Consider the following 15,628-nt stretch of genomic DNA (forward strand, 5'->3'; position numbering starts at 1 on the left):
TTTCCTCAAGGAGGAAATCGGGCATTTACAAGGTTCTTGGGGCACGCATCCGCAACTGAATTGGAGGCTTCCAAGGATGTTACAACACAATAACAAGTTATCAATGGAGTAAAAACAACTAGGGTTTCCAAAAAAAAATAGCCAAAGGGGCCCTCAAGTAAATGAGGGGGAAATACAAATCGCTTTGGTGAAGATGTAGATCGGGGTCTTCTCCTTCGATTCTCCAAAGATCAAGAGCTTTGGGTGGTTGAGGGAGGGGATCTAGTGATTTTCGTGGCTCAGCTTGAAGTGGTGTTCTTGAGAAAAACGTGCACCTTTCCAAGGTAGGGGAAAGGTCCTATTTATACCCCTCAACAGATTCAGGCTGTTAGAGCGATTCCAGCGGCACTGCCGCTGCAAATAGGCGGCATTACCGCCCCTGTACATGAGCCCTGATGTATCGCAGATGATGAACTCCAGCGGAACTGTCGCCGAGAAGCAGCGGCAGTGCTACTACATCCAGCGGTAGTGCCTCCCGACCCCAACGGAATTGCCGCTCGAAACAGCGGCAATGCCGCCCAGCACGGCAGCCACCCAAATCCAGTGGCAATGCCGCCAGGAGCCAGAGGTATTGCCACCCAGACTAGCGACAGTAGCGCTCTGTGACAGCGCGTAGTGCCGCCATGACTGGCGGCTGTGCCGCCCTGTCTTGGCACATCTTGGAAAAAACTGAGGGCTTCTTTTCGTTGTTTTTGGGGTCGATCCCGACAAAGATAAATGATTAGTATATCTACATCACTCAACACATCGTTAAAAGATTGTCAGTGTTGTCGTCAAACACACACAACCCTAGGGATCATGAAATGTCCTTTCATCCAGATCGGTGGGCTTGGCTGCCTTGGTGTCGTCGATCGAGGTGGCCGTTTGTACTGAGGTGGGCGCGAAATAACATCCTCCACTTGGAGTACTTGAAGGCATCGAGCACGACAAGGGGAGGGGAGGGCAGGGAGCGAGCGGCCATGACCGCCCAGTGCAAAGGCGAAAGAGGAGGAGGGTATCGTGGCGACGATGATGGCTGAGGAAGTCATGGTGGCAGTGGGAAAATAGACTGAATCTTAATCTGATGCCATGCATGCAAGACTAATAGAGAGGTAGGATTTCGGGGAATACCACACACGGCAACAATGCTACACTTATGGGCTGAAACCTACGCACTAAAAGTTACGGGATTAGGTGGAATCAACCGGTTGGTGCAAAGATTAAGGAGAAGGTGGGCCATGTTTACTCTCTTTCCTCCAAATTAAGCCACGTACATCCTGTAACTCAATCCCGTAAGTTGTATCCGTAAGTCTAGCATTTTTGCACACACGGTGCTAGGCACGTGGGGCTCCGGTTTGTATAGCAGTGCACACACAATTACAGATATCTTACCATCCACGCTTAGTGTTAGGTAAGGATCTTTACATATAACTACTATATTAAAGGGCAACCAACTTCTTTTTTCCTAGAATTTTGAAAAGATTAAGGAATTAACATGGTGATGAGTTTCGGTGCTCCGTAGTACATTTTCTTCGAGCTCCTTTGTTTGTGGGCTGCTTTGGTGCATTTGATGTGTGGTTGTAGTGTTGGTTCCGCGGGTTAAAGCGGTGCCCACGTTTCCAGGAAGGAACAATCCAGTTCTGTCGCTCAACACTGCATCTGGTTTGGAGCCAACTGCTAATTTGTCCCCCTACCTCTCTAATCCCTCCACATCTGCCATGCCTCACCGGCCGCCGGCCACAACCCTTCCCCAGGCTCCCCCCTCCCCTCCCTAGCCACTGTGGCGCTTGCGACGCATTCATCGGCGCGTCGGGCCCATGAGCGACAAGCCCTCCTCTTTCTCCCGAGGTCGCCGGCGGTGCGGAGAAGGAGCTTGGCGCCTTTTTCTTCGCAAGGAAGGAGGATGGAAACACGGAGGGTGACGCGTCAGCGTGAATATGGGAGGACTGAACGCCGGCAGCTCCTCCTTTCTGGATGCATCTACCACCCCGATGCATTGTTGCCCCTATGGTGAGTCTTCTCCATGCCCTAGCCTAGCCCTTCTGTCCATTGTGCTTCCTCGCACGCTGCTCCTCTACTACCAACGGTTGGTGCGCCGCCACGGCCGCTGCTGCTCGCCCCCCTTGCAAAACTGACTCTAATCCATCCCCGCTGGGGAAAAAAGCAGGGGAATTCGCCTCCATAGTTTACGGTGGGAGATCGGCCGCCCGCTGGTATTTCTTCCTCCCACATACTCTCTCTCTGGAACTCTGGATCTCGATCGAACAACACAGGGAGGGGCCATGTTTGTAGGGGATGAGGGGAGTTCTGATTTGGTCAGAAATCAACTACGAGCAGGTGAGGATTAAGGGTTTGTTCTAAAATTTTCTTTTTGTTTCATGTTGGTTTCAGCTGTGAGTGTTTGTTTTTACTCCGAAGTTGCTGCTGACCTGGGAGCAATAATTCAAGAAGAGCCAGAAAAGATTAAAAAATACAGGGATTTACTTCTTCTGTAACTCACTTTCTTGCCATATAACTAATAAAATGCGCTTGGTTGTCTGATCTTTTGGTTGCATAATACCTTGTGTTTCATACCAGAAGGGTAGATTTCTGCAAGAAAAAAGATGGACGCAACATATTGAGTTATGTCCGTTGTTTGCTGCCTCTGAATGCCCCCTTCGCTTCTGATATCCTGACCCACCGAAACTGTCAACTCAGACATTTATCCGCAGATAGATATGGGGCTTCCATTGAGCCTTTTGATAGCTCTGAACTCTGAAGTACATATTATGCTGTCTCTTTTTATGTTTGATCTTCTCCCTTCTGTTGCAACATGCTCATTAACTTAACAATTATGTGGACAGTTTGTTCAGGAGCTTCAGAGCAAGTCATTTACTGACGAAAAGCTGCAAGTGGTGGAAGACATCTCCTGCTGAGTTCGCACTCCCTCTTAGTACCAAGGCAATCAAACGGAATATATATGGTGTGCCTCAGAGTAAAAAAGGTACATTTTTAGTGAACTTACCAAATTATATTATTCAACCTTTTTAGTAACTACTCAAATGATCATTTTATTAATTATGCGCGGACATTTACTTGGGATACCTTTTTTCATCACGATCTTCTGAAGAAGTGTTCATTTAATCGCATAGAGGTTGAAGCATCTGGGCGCAATGGGTACAAAGGTAGATAAGCATCGTCTGGTTGAAAGGAAATCTAAATCGATACCTGATGATTTTGAATGGAAACAGGAAGTTCAGATAAGCCAAAGTTAGGGGCATTCATTGGACCATTGTTTAGATGTCTCTTTGCTTCATTTTTTCCTCAAGGTATCCTCTAATTTCTAGACACTCCATAGTTCGTACATTAACAAACTAATTAATATGTAAGATAGTCTTCTCACTTATAGACTACCTTGGTTCCACTCCTTTGTCCAGTTGCATTGTGCTTGCTTACCCAGCTGAAAACTTTGAAACACCTGGCCACGTAATTTTTGCAAGCGTCCCAGAGGCTCTTTCAGCATCTGCATTGCTCAGAGCATGTATTCTTAGATCATCCTTACTTGAATTACTAGATTACATATGCTTTTTTTTTTGTTTACTGTTCAATGTATAAAATACATTCAGCCGCAACGTACCGCTCTACGGAAGCTCCAGGACCTAGACATAATTCTGTGCTAAATGGTCAGTGTTTGGCTATTAGAAAATTAAATACATGTTCTTCCTAATGAATTACCCTCTATCTATTTTAGAAACCCCTTATTATGCTATTCGTTATTGTATCACTATATACCATTGTGTTGTATATAACTTTATACACTCAGAGAACTGGTGTGCAAGTTACATAATTCAGCTAGGAAGTATTGATGCTAGCTTACAAGAAAAGGATACATATGTATTTTGTTCACATTATGTTAATGATCTCAACGAGAGAGATGTGTTTCATGCCACTCTGATTAGACCATTTTTGACTAGAAATACACTCTGCAATATATCCTGAGCCTGTAGTTAAAAAGAATTTTATGTTTTGGTCTAACAAGCAATAAATTAAACAGTGGCTTAATACATTTTTCTCAAGCACATATGAGAATAGACGCACCATGCTAGAAATAAAAAATTTAATGATATTTCAAACCTTCCTTTTAGCTCAAATTAGCATTTGAAATGGCAATCAGATTATGTTATTCATATATGTCTGGTTATATAAGAATGTTGTTGGAGGCCCGTGTCAGCTGATACTGCTCGCTCTTATTTCCCTCGGTTTTTTTTCCAATGGGTTTGATTTGTCAGTTTGACTTTACCAGTTCTGATCTCAAATAAGTGTGCAAAAACTCACCCGTATGTAACCGTGTGTTCTGCTAACTTTGTTGGTTTAACCACCATAATGTAAAGATTTTACTCAGCTAGATGAACAATTGAAGTGTGTGCAGGACAAGCTAGAAGAACAACGGTCAAATAGTAGTATGCACATATAAGCTGACCAAATTCTCATTTTCAAGTCCCCTGAAATGGGTAGTCACTGCAATTTTTTAGGATTATATGTCGGTTGTTAATAATTACATTTCTAAAACATGCTTCAGATGATCGCAATGTGTGTTTCTCTTTCTGGGTGGTGAATTTAGATCAAGATTACTCAGGTATTTGTTCTATGTTACAAATTTTAGCTCTTCTAGGTGCCTACAAGAATAGGGAAAATGTATTACTAATGTCAAAATCTATGTATGCCAATTCATAGCTTGGCTTGAGCTAAAATCATTGATAATGTTTTGTTTAAATCGCCTTACTGCAGTACTATGGTGGCAGTTAAATAGTTGACATCCACTAAATTGCATATCCACATTTTTATCGTGAAGTTGGCCATCAGATGTTTTTTTATAACAAGAACGAAGTAGTACATATAAGATAGATCAATTCTACACGTATAAACAACTTTATGTCGCTACATGCATATCAGGAAAATCGATGGTTCTGCCCAAGTACTTTCTTTCATATGAAAAATACATAACGTTTGAAGTTTCTACGCTTGAAGATATCTGGCAGCCCTTCTTGCCATAACCAGTTGTTCTATATATCTTTGCATCCACTGTACTTCTAACCTCTGCTTCCCAATTTTCTCGATCACAAAAATATGCAGTTTAACTGTAGCTTTTAGATAAAGGTGAACAATATACTGATCTATGATAAGCATACAAAAGAAAGAGCCTTAAGCAATGGTTGATGATAGCTTAGTCTTGATGAATAGTCATCTATTGGTGTCCTCAGGTACAACCAAATCTCACCATGCATATGTTTCGGTATGAATTAGAAACAGAATCTGGACACATGTTTATTTCAACTTTAGTCTCCTTACAATCAGCCGAAAAGTTACCGTGTTAAATCAGTGTTGAAATTATTGTGACACCGGTTGCAGTTGCTACCGATTATTGTTCCATCACTTTTGTTTCTCCTGTTTTTCTTCGTTTTCATGTTAGCTCAACGACATGTTCAAATTCTATCAAAGTATTTTTTTTAGTCCTATGTTGTAGCATTAAGAGCTCAGTTATTGTCCTCCAAAGCCATCGGGAGGAGTTCGGAGGTCAGCCCCTCTCGACCATGGACAACAAAGGTTAAAGACCTATGCGCCTTATCGTCTCTAACTCTTTGTCTGTGTGCTCATCGGTAAGGTCCTCGCCACCTCACGGCTGGGTGAAGGTGAATGTGGACGACTCCTACATTGAGAAGACTGGGCCAAGAGGCATTGGCATAACTGAATACGGCTCTGTAGTGTTGTCTGCCAGTTACAACATAGATAACTGGTTTGATGTTGTAGAAACAGAAGCAACTGCCACACTGTTGGGCATCAAAAGTCTGCCCAAGTTTCGATGAACTGATTGTCATGTTGACGCTAATGGTCTCAGTTCTGGCACAAATAACCAAGCCCCTTGGTGTGCTGCAGGTCATGAAGCAACTATCTCTTGATGTACATCTTTCTGAGGTGCAAAATTAACAAGATCGTGAGAGAGGAAGAGCAACAAGGCAGCATATATCTCAGCCAAGTTAGAAATCACGAGGACATGGTGATCGTGGGGTCTGTCCTGTCAACGGTCATAGATATTGTCACAAACGATTGTAATCATGTGTCTTTTGATATATAAAGTTCCTTTTCACCTAAAAAGGCATATTTCAGTCCAGTCAAGGGAGTTGGATATGATGTCACCTGCAATGTGTTATCTTCATATTACCAGATCACACACATACATGTCTAAAGTAACCGTTTGTTTATTATACATTGACAACTGGTCTCCAGCACATCTTCACGTCACCATAGTAGCTTGCAACACAACGTTTCTGTGTTCTTCAGCTCACGGGTATATAAAGGTGAAAGCTAATTGTAACGAATGTGTGATCACACAAATCTATATTTAATGTGTCTAGTTCCTATGAAACATTTATGTACATTTACACTAATTTGATCGGTACTATTGTGTGTTAATTACGTGATTTCCTATTTAGTGAAAATTTATTAGCACTACATTCAGTTTTTGTGCCATCTTTCTTTCATATATTGCTATATTGGGTGAAATTGGAAAAAAATGAATCCGCGAACTAAATTGGGTCAGCCTGCCAAGTCTATCCCAGCTCAAACGAACAATAATGACGTGAAGATCGATTTATGTCCGCGATCCGATTAAAATGAAATAAAACAGGAAATGAGGTCAAAAGATGTCCATATTTTTTTCGATAAAGGGAATATATTAATATCAAAAGATACCAATTACACCCAGGCTCTGCAACAACGCACCACCCTAATGGCACTACGGATGCACACAGCCAAAAAAAAAAACTAAGAAATAAAAGTCCCGCTACAGTATCTCGGGCCTAACAACAGCAATACATCCACCGCCAAGATAACACCTGAAATACAGACTCTCCAAAAACGACGCCTGCAAGAAGGGAACAGTGCTATAACACCGTCGTCGCCCGATCAAAAATCTTAGGTTTTCACCCTGAAGATAGTCCCCGCTCTCAAAACAATGCCTCCAACAAGGTCATTGCCAGACACAACCAGTTAAGGCCAGACCTTGGGTTTTCACCCTGAAAGGTAGGACTCTGAACTTCACATGTGTTGTTGCCCCCACTTTCATACCGCTGTTGTGAAGCCCGGAACACCAAGCAAGCCCCTCAACAACGCGGAGACTTGAACCTCCCTTAGCTAGTCCTCCCCTCCGGCCTTCATGAAATTCTCTTCTTCCGACTTTCATCATGGATCCATAGTCACTTGATGTCAACACAGAAAAAGAGCTTCACGCCGCTCCCTCCAGAACCAAACGGTCGGAATAAAAGCATGGGTGCGCACGACCGAATACCACCGATCCAGGAAATTTCAGGCAAAAGCACTGTTACATTCGCCGGCGGAGCCTTCCGGAACTCAACACTCCGGCCAGATCACGAGTCCAGGCCTCCGGTAGGTCCTCCTCTTCACGCAAGAGAGGCCCTAGGACCGCCGCCTTTATTCAGGTCGAACCCCCACGTCGGCGACCACCCTGGGCTGGCCACTCCAGCCCTCCACCAGCGACACCATTGCCGGCTTCCAAGCTCCTCCATCTCGCCGCCGGAACGCGGTGATAGATCAATAGATCCACCACCATCAACCGCAGGCCGATCCTCTCCGGCGAAGAAGAGGGTCACCTCCACCGTCGAACCTAAGGCTGCTGCCCCGGGCGTCCTCGTACCACGGGAGAAGCCCAATATTATCGCCCCTGACCGACGAGAGGCGGAGGGAAAGGCGATGTCCGCCACCACCAGCCACCACCGCCGGCATGCCGCCGATGGGAGGCGGGGAGGCCGCAGCCCGCAGCTGGATCGTCCCCGGGAGGGCCGCCGCCGCCCCTCCATCCTCGTCCGACCGCCACCGCCCCGGGAGGCGGAAGGGCCGCCGCCGCGCGTGAGAGACTCCATGGCCGTCGTTCCCGACGCGTCACGAGGGACGAAGGCCCCCGCCGCCGCCACGCCCCGAGAAAAAAAATATGTCCATATGACCTATCTTAGATTGATGGGATGCTTTATTTGAAGAAAATTGAAGAAGAGGCACCACGGGGGGGGGGGGGACATGGGGACGTCAAAGTGCTTTGAGATCTGTGTGCACACGTGGCATAGTCTACAGTTGGTCTAAATTCGTTTGTGGATAGACCCGGTCTGGTAGGATTATTTTCCGGTTGATTTAGCATCCTGCTCATCTGGATCCATGCGCTCTCCTTGCTCGGTCACTCTGGTGGCGGACTCGATATTCAAGCAGAGACTAGCACACGTACGCAGAGAGGTGGCGAGTGGTGTTTATGAACAGAGCACGTGGCGTGTGCATGGCGCAGGCGGCGCGTAGCTAGAGAGGCGCGTGGCCGCATAATGACGTGTACACATCAATATGAAAGTGAGTCCCATGGAGACCATGCTCACTGATGTCACTGTTGCAGAGCTCCAAGGACTTGCATCCTTGTCCAACTCTCTCGGTCTCAGCCTCTTACAGAGAACAAGAAAGGGAGCAGAGCGAAAGGAAGCAGGTGACTAGTGCTATCTCGTAGAATGGGCGGGTGGCTGCCCTTGCTGCTCTGCCTCTTCTTCTCGGTCGGAGTCAGCACGCGGCAGCTCGCCCTCGCCGGCACCGCATCCAGCTCCAAGATTGTGACCAGCCTCCCTGGGTTCCCCGGCCGCCTTCCCTTCCACCTCGAGACAGGGTAAGCCTTTCTCCACTTTGTTCTTTCGTTAGTTTTTCTATATACGCACCAAGGCGTTCCCTGCGTATGGTAGGAGTAGGAGGTACAGCTAATCCCCTTACCTGTTGCCCAATTGTAAGGTATGTGGAGGTGGACGAGGACAACGGCGCCGAGCTGTTTTACTACTTCGTGGAGTCCGAGGCCGGTGGTGAGATTTCCCCTTTCCTTCTCTGGCTCACCGGCGGCGACCACTGCTCGGTACTCAGCGGCCTCGCCTTGGAGATCGGTAAATTTTGATTTGACTCCTCATTCAAGCGTTGACTCGCCATTATTGCTCTCCAACACCATATTACTCCCTCCGTTTTTATTTACTCCATGTTAAGTTTGATTAAATATGCATTTTCATATATAAATTTAGTGTCAACATTTATAAAATGCATTTTCATATTATATAAATTTGGTGTCATGAATGTTGCTATCTTTCTACTTATTTAATCATAAAATTTGAACTTGACTAAACCCAATAGGCAGGGTAAATAAAAACAGGAGAAGTATTCCGTACACTACAAATCCACTCTTTTGCTCTAAAAGGGGCTCCTCCTAAAACTGTAGGTCCATTCCAATTCGTCGCAGAGCCTTACAATGGTACTGTGCCTAGCCTGGAAGTCAATCCTTACTCATGGACGAAGGTGGCACACGACAACTTGCTTGGTAGCTACTGTAGCTTGCATACATGTTCAAGATCATTCCTGTGTTGACCATGATCATCTACAGGTGGCAAATATCCTATTTGTGGATACACCGGTTGGGGCAGGGTTTTCCTTTTCTAGGAAACCCGAAGGATACAATGTGGGGGAAATATCGACCTCATTGCAGCTCCATGAACTACTCCTCCAGGTACTAGCTACTCTGACCGACTAATTACTTCAATTCAATTGAGTTTTCTTTTTCGAAATGGGAATTCGATTGATTTCTGATTGGTTATATTTGCCCTATCCATGTGACAACGTCTAGTGGTTCATTGACCATCCCAAGTTCCTCGCAAGGCCCCTCTACATCGGGGGAGACTCATATGCTGGAAAAATTGTACCTTTTATAGCTCAGAAGATTTCAGAAGGTACGTAGAGACGCTATGTATGTGTGTATATACGATATGCAAAAAAACTGACAGGGAAGGTCCATTTGCAGTTCTTCATTCTGCCATGCACTTGAAACCCACAAAACAGTTGTATAATAGATTCTTTTATATTTTCATCATATACTTGATTGGATGCACCTATTTCAACTCAATATCCATCTTTGCTCCTTTTTAGGTATCGAAGCTGGAAGGAGCCCCATCCTTAATCTCAAGGTAACCATCATAATTCATGGATAGAGGTAACCATGTTCTTGCTGCATGCAAAGCTTCCTGTGCTGCCATTCTCCCCTTTTCTCTACTACCATGCATCCACACGATAAATTATGCAATGACTTCAACAAAATTCCCTTAGGTTTAAAGTATCAAAACTTCTAACATCATAACTGCTAATCCAATTGACGTTTCTTTCTCATTGTTGCCTTAGTTGCGAAGAGATCCTTGAAACTATATCGGTTCATGTTATCTTGACACAAAAACATACATTTTTTCGAAATGGGGAAGCCCATGTTTCTGCATCAATCGATGCATACGGCCTTTATTATATTTTATTCAACAAAGATCTGTCAAGAGCTTACTGTCACACAAGCCGAAGCACATTGATGATGTGATTTTATTCCAGCAATCAATTCTGATCTACTATAACTATTTAATTTGGTCTTTATATATGGAGTATTTACATTATTTTTCTTCAAAGTCAATACACAAGATGGATCTTATGCAAATTCTTTTGACCACTACCTTCATACCCTCTTTCCACACAACTCTCATGTTGTAATTGTTTATTTCAATGGTCCCTCGCAGTGCTTATGAGTATTTACAAGTGTGGTTGTGTAGACAAGATAAGAGGTAAGTTCACAGTATTAAGGATATGTGAGAACAACCATCACAATCACACATCTAAACAAGCAAAATTTGCATCATGAGGCATGTGCATGGAGCCGACAACCTATCCATGATAGCGTTGTTCGAGGCCGTGCACCCGCTGTGCCAATGAATTTTTAACCATGTAACAAGATCCAACACCCAACAACACCAAAACCATACCAAAATGTTTCTTCAGTCGTTTCGTCGACTTCTCTCTCATCACGCCCTAGGCCGCCACCGTGACATCATCCCTTGACCATGCCGACGCGTGCCGACGTGAGAACTCCGCACCGCAGAATCTGCAGAATCTTGTCTGGCTAGGTCATGTCCCCAAAAGGTAACACCTGCAAAGTTGTAGTGTTGTCACCCTCTTTGGTAAAACCAATAACTTGAGCTTTCGCCTGGAGTAGCAAAAGTGGTGGTCGGAAAAGAGCGAGAGAACCCACGACGACCCCTCCACGGAGGGGAATGATGTATGCATCGGCAACCAATGTGGATTTCATTTTTAACAAATGGCTCTGCACTCCCGCAATAATCGCCATTGAAGCCGCGCTACACAAGAAGCACCAGAAAATCCTGACACTGAATACAGAAGAACCCAACTAAATATCTGGACCAAACAGATATTTTGTGTCCGCTTTGGTCTGCGCCGACAAAAAAGGGAAAGCCCCCAACCCATTGGGGCGACCCAAAATGACCAAAATGACCGGAGGCGCATTTCTTGACCAAATTTGGGGCAGGTTTGCATCCACGCGGACATGTCCGCGGGATTCTGGGTTCGGCCTTCCATGTGATGACCCATATGGAAGCCACAATTAATACATGTCTTCTTTCTCTCCTCTCCAAATTAATGCATGGTCCATATGGGCCTACCTCTTCTCCCCTTTCCTATGTGCCTATGCGGTCAAAAAAGAGCATTGCCGCTAGGGCAGAAGTGGACGCAAAACGAACAAGTTGAGAAGAAAGGCATTTTTCTCCCGTGGTCCGATGCAAATGGATCAAAATAGACACAAATTATATTCAAAATGTGGTGGGCCGCTGGAGATGTAGATGCCCTAAGCCAATTCACTTCACAGACCCATGGCCCATGGCGCATCCAACCTCGACATCAAAGCAGTTGGCATGGTTGATAAGGAGCCTCCATCCACAAAAGAACGAAGCCACCAAGCTCCAGTTCTAACCACATCCACAATGACACCTGCCAGATCTAACTGCAACAGCCGTGAATTCCCACCTGCATCGCCTTCCAGAAGCCCCGCCACAGGATATTGCCGCTAACTCAATGGATATCAGGGCCGCCACCCTAACTTGCCGTCTCTGCTGTCTGAGTCACAACCAGAGGCCAACCCTCACGCCGTGAGGCCCGCCGCCACCTTCGGGGTTCATTTGATTCGCAGGAATTTTAGAACGCGGGGATCGAAAAATACAGGACTGGAATGGCATGTCTCTTCAATCCTACAGGATGAGAAAACTAAAGGATTTTGGATCCAAGAGGGTTTGATTGCACATGACAATTGAAGGAATTGTAAAAAGTTGGAGTGAAGGAAAATTTTCCTTCAAAACATAATGCAAACGAATCCTTTGTAGGAATTTCAAAGGGTTGTAATCCTATGAATCAAACAACCATTATAAGAAAAAAAATTATATGAATCCTAATCCTACCCAATTCCTTTGAATCAAATAAACCCTCACACTATGTCTGGCGGCAGCAATAGAGTGGGAGCCTCAAAAATGTTGTACTTAGCAACTTAGGAATCACTAGTAAATGTGCGCGTGTAACACAAGTCTCTTAAATATATATCTCATTTCTATTTAGTTGATTTTTTTTGTTACTGGAGCAATAGATGTCATGGCTCAAAGGTATAAGCATGAGCGAGCAACATACATTCGACATTTCCCCTATCTCGTGTCGCTCCCTCTAGGCGACTTGAGGGTGAACCCTAGATCTCGCCTCCACCAACCCCCCCTTCTGAGTCCCCCTCCCTTTTCGGTGCCGGAGATGGTTGTTGGGCAAGCCTTGGTTGGCGCCAAGGAAGGAGGATGTGGTTCATTGTCACGCCACGTCTCCTGTGGTAGGCAGCGGGCGTTGAGTCGGCGTCCTCGGACGGGAAGTGTCTGCCCTCCTGCGGGTTGACGCTCGCGTGGATACTGGCTTCCATCCTCGGCTGTGAGGGCAGCGTCTTGGTGCTGGTCTGGTGCACAAGTCTCTCCGACATCATTCGCATCAGATACCAACATCACCGCGTGGTCTCGTCAGGCCATCGGAGTTTGGCTGGGTGGGTCACGGTAGGTCGGGGGCTGGGGTCTTGGGGTGAAATCCTTTGTTGGTTGGCCCCGACAGTGGCGAAGCCTGCGGGCATTGTTTCTTCGCTGGATCTGGCTGCGTATTTGTGGGCGAGGAGAAGAGCCGCCAACATTGCATTATTTACTTTTGAATTATTGTATGAATAATTTAATTTCTATTTGTGTGATTGTATGAATAATTTAATTTCTATTTGTGTGATTGTATGACTAATCAAAATATTGTATGACTAATTTATGTGATTTATGTGATTGATATGTTGTTTCAAAATATTGTAAAAAGAAAAGAATTTTTTTTGGGGCCGCCGTATGGGGGCGTCGGTGTGGGAACAACATCCCCAAATGGAGGATGCAGTGTCGGTGCCCCCATACGGCAGCATCTCCAAATGGAGGATGCAGTGCCGTGCCGGCGCCCCCGGCTGTGCCGGTGCCCCTGCCAGCTCCTATTTGTGGGGCACCGGTGGGGATGCTCTTATAGCTTCGCTGTCTTTTTACTTCAAAAGTTGTATTCCCTCCATCCCAATTTAAATGATTCAACTTTATCTAGATATACACATGTACCTAGACGTGTTCTAGATACCTAGATACCTGTGTATCTAGATAAAGTTAAGTTAATTAATTTAGGACGGGGGAGGAAGTACCAAGAATCGCTTATACAACATTGTTATATAAATTCATGTGCAAAATGTGTACACATGAGCATGGTTTAAAATACTGACCAGTGGGTATTGGAAAATATGGCGCTAATAGTAACCAGACAGAGCGCACTGCATACATGTGAAATGTTACATCGTGCGTTAGACAATACAAATAATGTTATATTGGAGTGAAAAAGCTTGATACACATTTGTGTGCGCATAGATTATATTGCAAAATTCATACTTATGGTACTTTTTTTTGCTCCTAGGGCTATTTGGCAGGCAACCCGCGGACAGGGGAAAACATTGATATAAGCTCCATGGTGCCATACGCTCATGGATTCGGTATAATATCTGATCAACTGTACGAGGTAATCAAACTGATTTGTTATCACTATGTATCTTTGTGATATATTAATTGTTTGCTCCACTCGGACTGTTTCTTTGCTCTAGACGATATCTGGGCATTGCCAAGGTGAAGACTACAACAGCCCTACAGATGCACTATGTGCTCAAGCTCTGGGCTCTTTCAACAGTGTAAGAATGATATACGCTTCAAATACTTTCGAGCTGAGTTTCAACTCTCAAGTAGTACCTTACTGAAGGCTATGTACTACATGCGATTCCAATTGCAGCTCCTCTCCGAAGTTATGTCCGCCCAGATTTTGCTGGACACATGCGCTTATGCCTCTAGCGGTCCACGTACTGCCACAGAAAAATCAGATGGTGATGCTCAAAAGATCCTAAGCGAGGGAGCTGGAATTTTAATGGGGAAACAAGTGAAAAATCCACCACCACGTGTGCCACCTGGCTGTATTGTAAGTGAACATATCATGCATGTACACTGTCACCATTGCATGTTTATCCATTCCCGCAGTTGACATACCAGATGGCGCAGAGCTACACCGCTTACCTGTCGTATTACTGGGCAAACAACGAGCTGACCCGAGAAGCCCTGGGAATCAAGAAGGGAACCGTGGACGAGTGGCTGAGGTGCCAAAGTGGCAACATGCCGTTCACCAGAGACATCAAGAGCAGCATCAAGTACCACCGGAACGTCACGGCCAACGGTTACCGTGCGCTGATCTACAGGTCCACGAAATGAAATCGTTTCGTGTTTGTTTATCTGTTATTAACTCGGCTACGAAATTTTAAGATGTTTTGGAGAGTTAAATACTACTGAAAGCCTAAATCTGACTGTTTTTTTTCTTGGTATGGTCAATGGCAGCGGTGATCATGATGCAATTGTGCCGCATCTGGAGACGCAGGCATGGGTGAGGTCGCTCGGCTTCCCCATTGTCGACGGCTGGAGGGCATGGCATCTCCATGGCCAGTCCGCTGGGTTGGTCAACCTTTTCTCCTTGTTGCCTGTTTTGGCTTTCGATTTCTCTGAAAGTGGTGGCTCTGTTTTCTCTTTCACGGTTTTGCAGATTCGCTATAAGTTATTCGAACAACATGATATTCGCGACGGTGAAGGTTGGCAAATGAACACCATTTTTTGTGTTTGTGGTGCACGTGGTTGCTGAATTACATGTTTAAGTTGCTCTTCTGATTGGGTCCGCAGGGAGCTGGACATACTGCCCCTCAGTACGAGCCCGAGAGGTGCTTCGCCATGTTCAGCCGTTGGATACTGGATCATCCACTCTAGGCTACAGTATTCTACGTTATCTAGTAGTTATACACAAGTATTTTTTTTACTTTAGTTTACATGATAATCTGCAGACTTGGAAGAGCTAGCTTCCTAACATGATCAGGGCCGGCTCTATAGAACGTGATGGTAGGTAAAAAAACCCAGGTAGGTCCACTTTGTATGTCAAAAAATCCAAATGTTCGATATGTCGTTCAGCTTCTGGCTTACTAGTGCGCACTTGTACATGTTGTGTTTTCATAAGAAACATACAGCAAACCACCATTAGTTTATCAGTGGCAACAGGAGTTCATCCTAGTCATACGTCAAATCACCACAAGCATCACATGAACAAGGAGGGGCAGGGCAGGTCA

General features: G+C 45.1%; 1 pseudogene; it reads left to right on the top strand.

Annotated features, from left to right (window-relative positions):
- Positions 1 to 8,555: 8,555 nt before the first annotated feature.
- Positions 8,556 to 15,275, top strand: LOC124677807 (annotated as a pseudogene).
- Positions 15,276 to 15,628: the final 353 nt, after the last annotated feature.

This window comes from Lolium rigidum, chromosome 7 (assembly GCF_022539505.1).
Source record: "Lolium rigidum isolate FL_2022 chromosome 7, APGP_CSIRO_Lrig_0.1, whole genome shotgun sequence".
NCBI classification, from domain to species: domain Eukaryota; kingdom Viridiplantae; phylum Streptophyta; class Magnoliopsida; order Poales; family Poaceae; genus Lolium; species Lolium rigidum.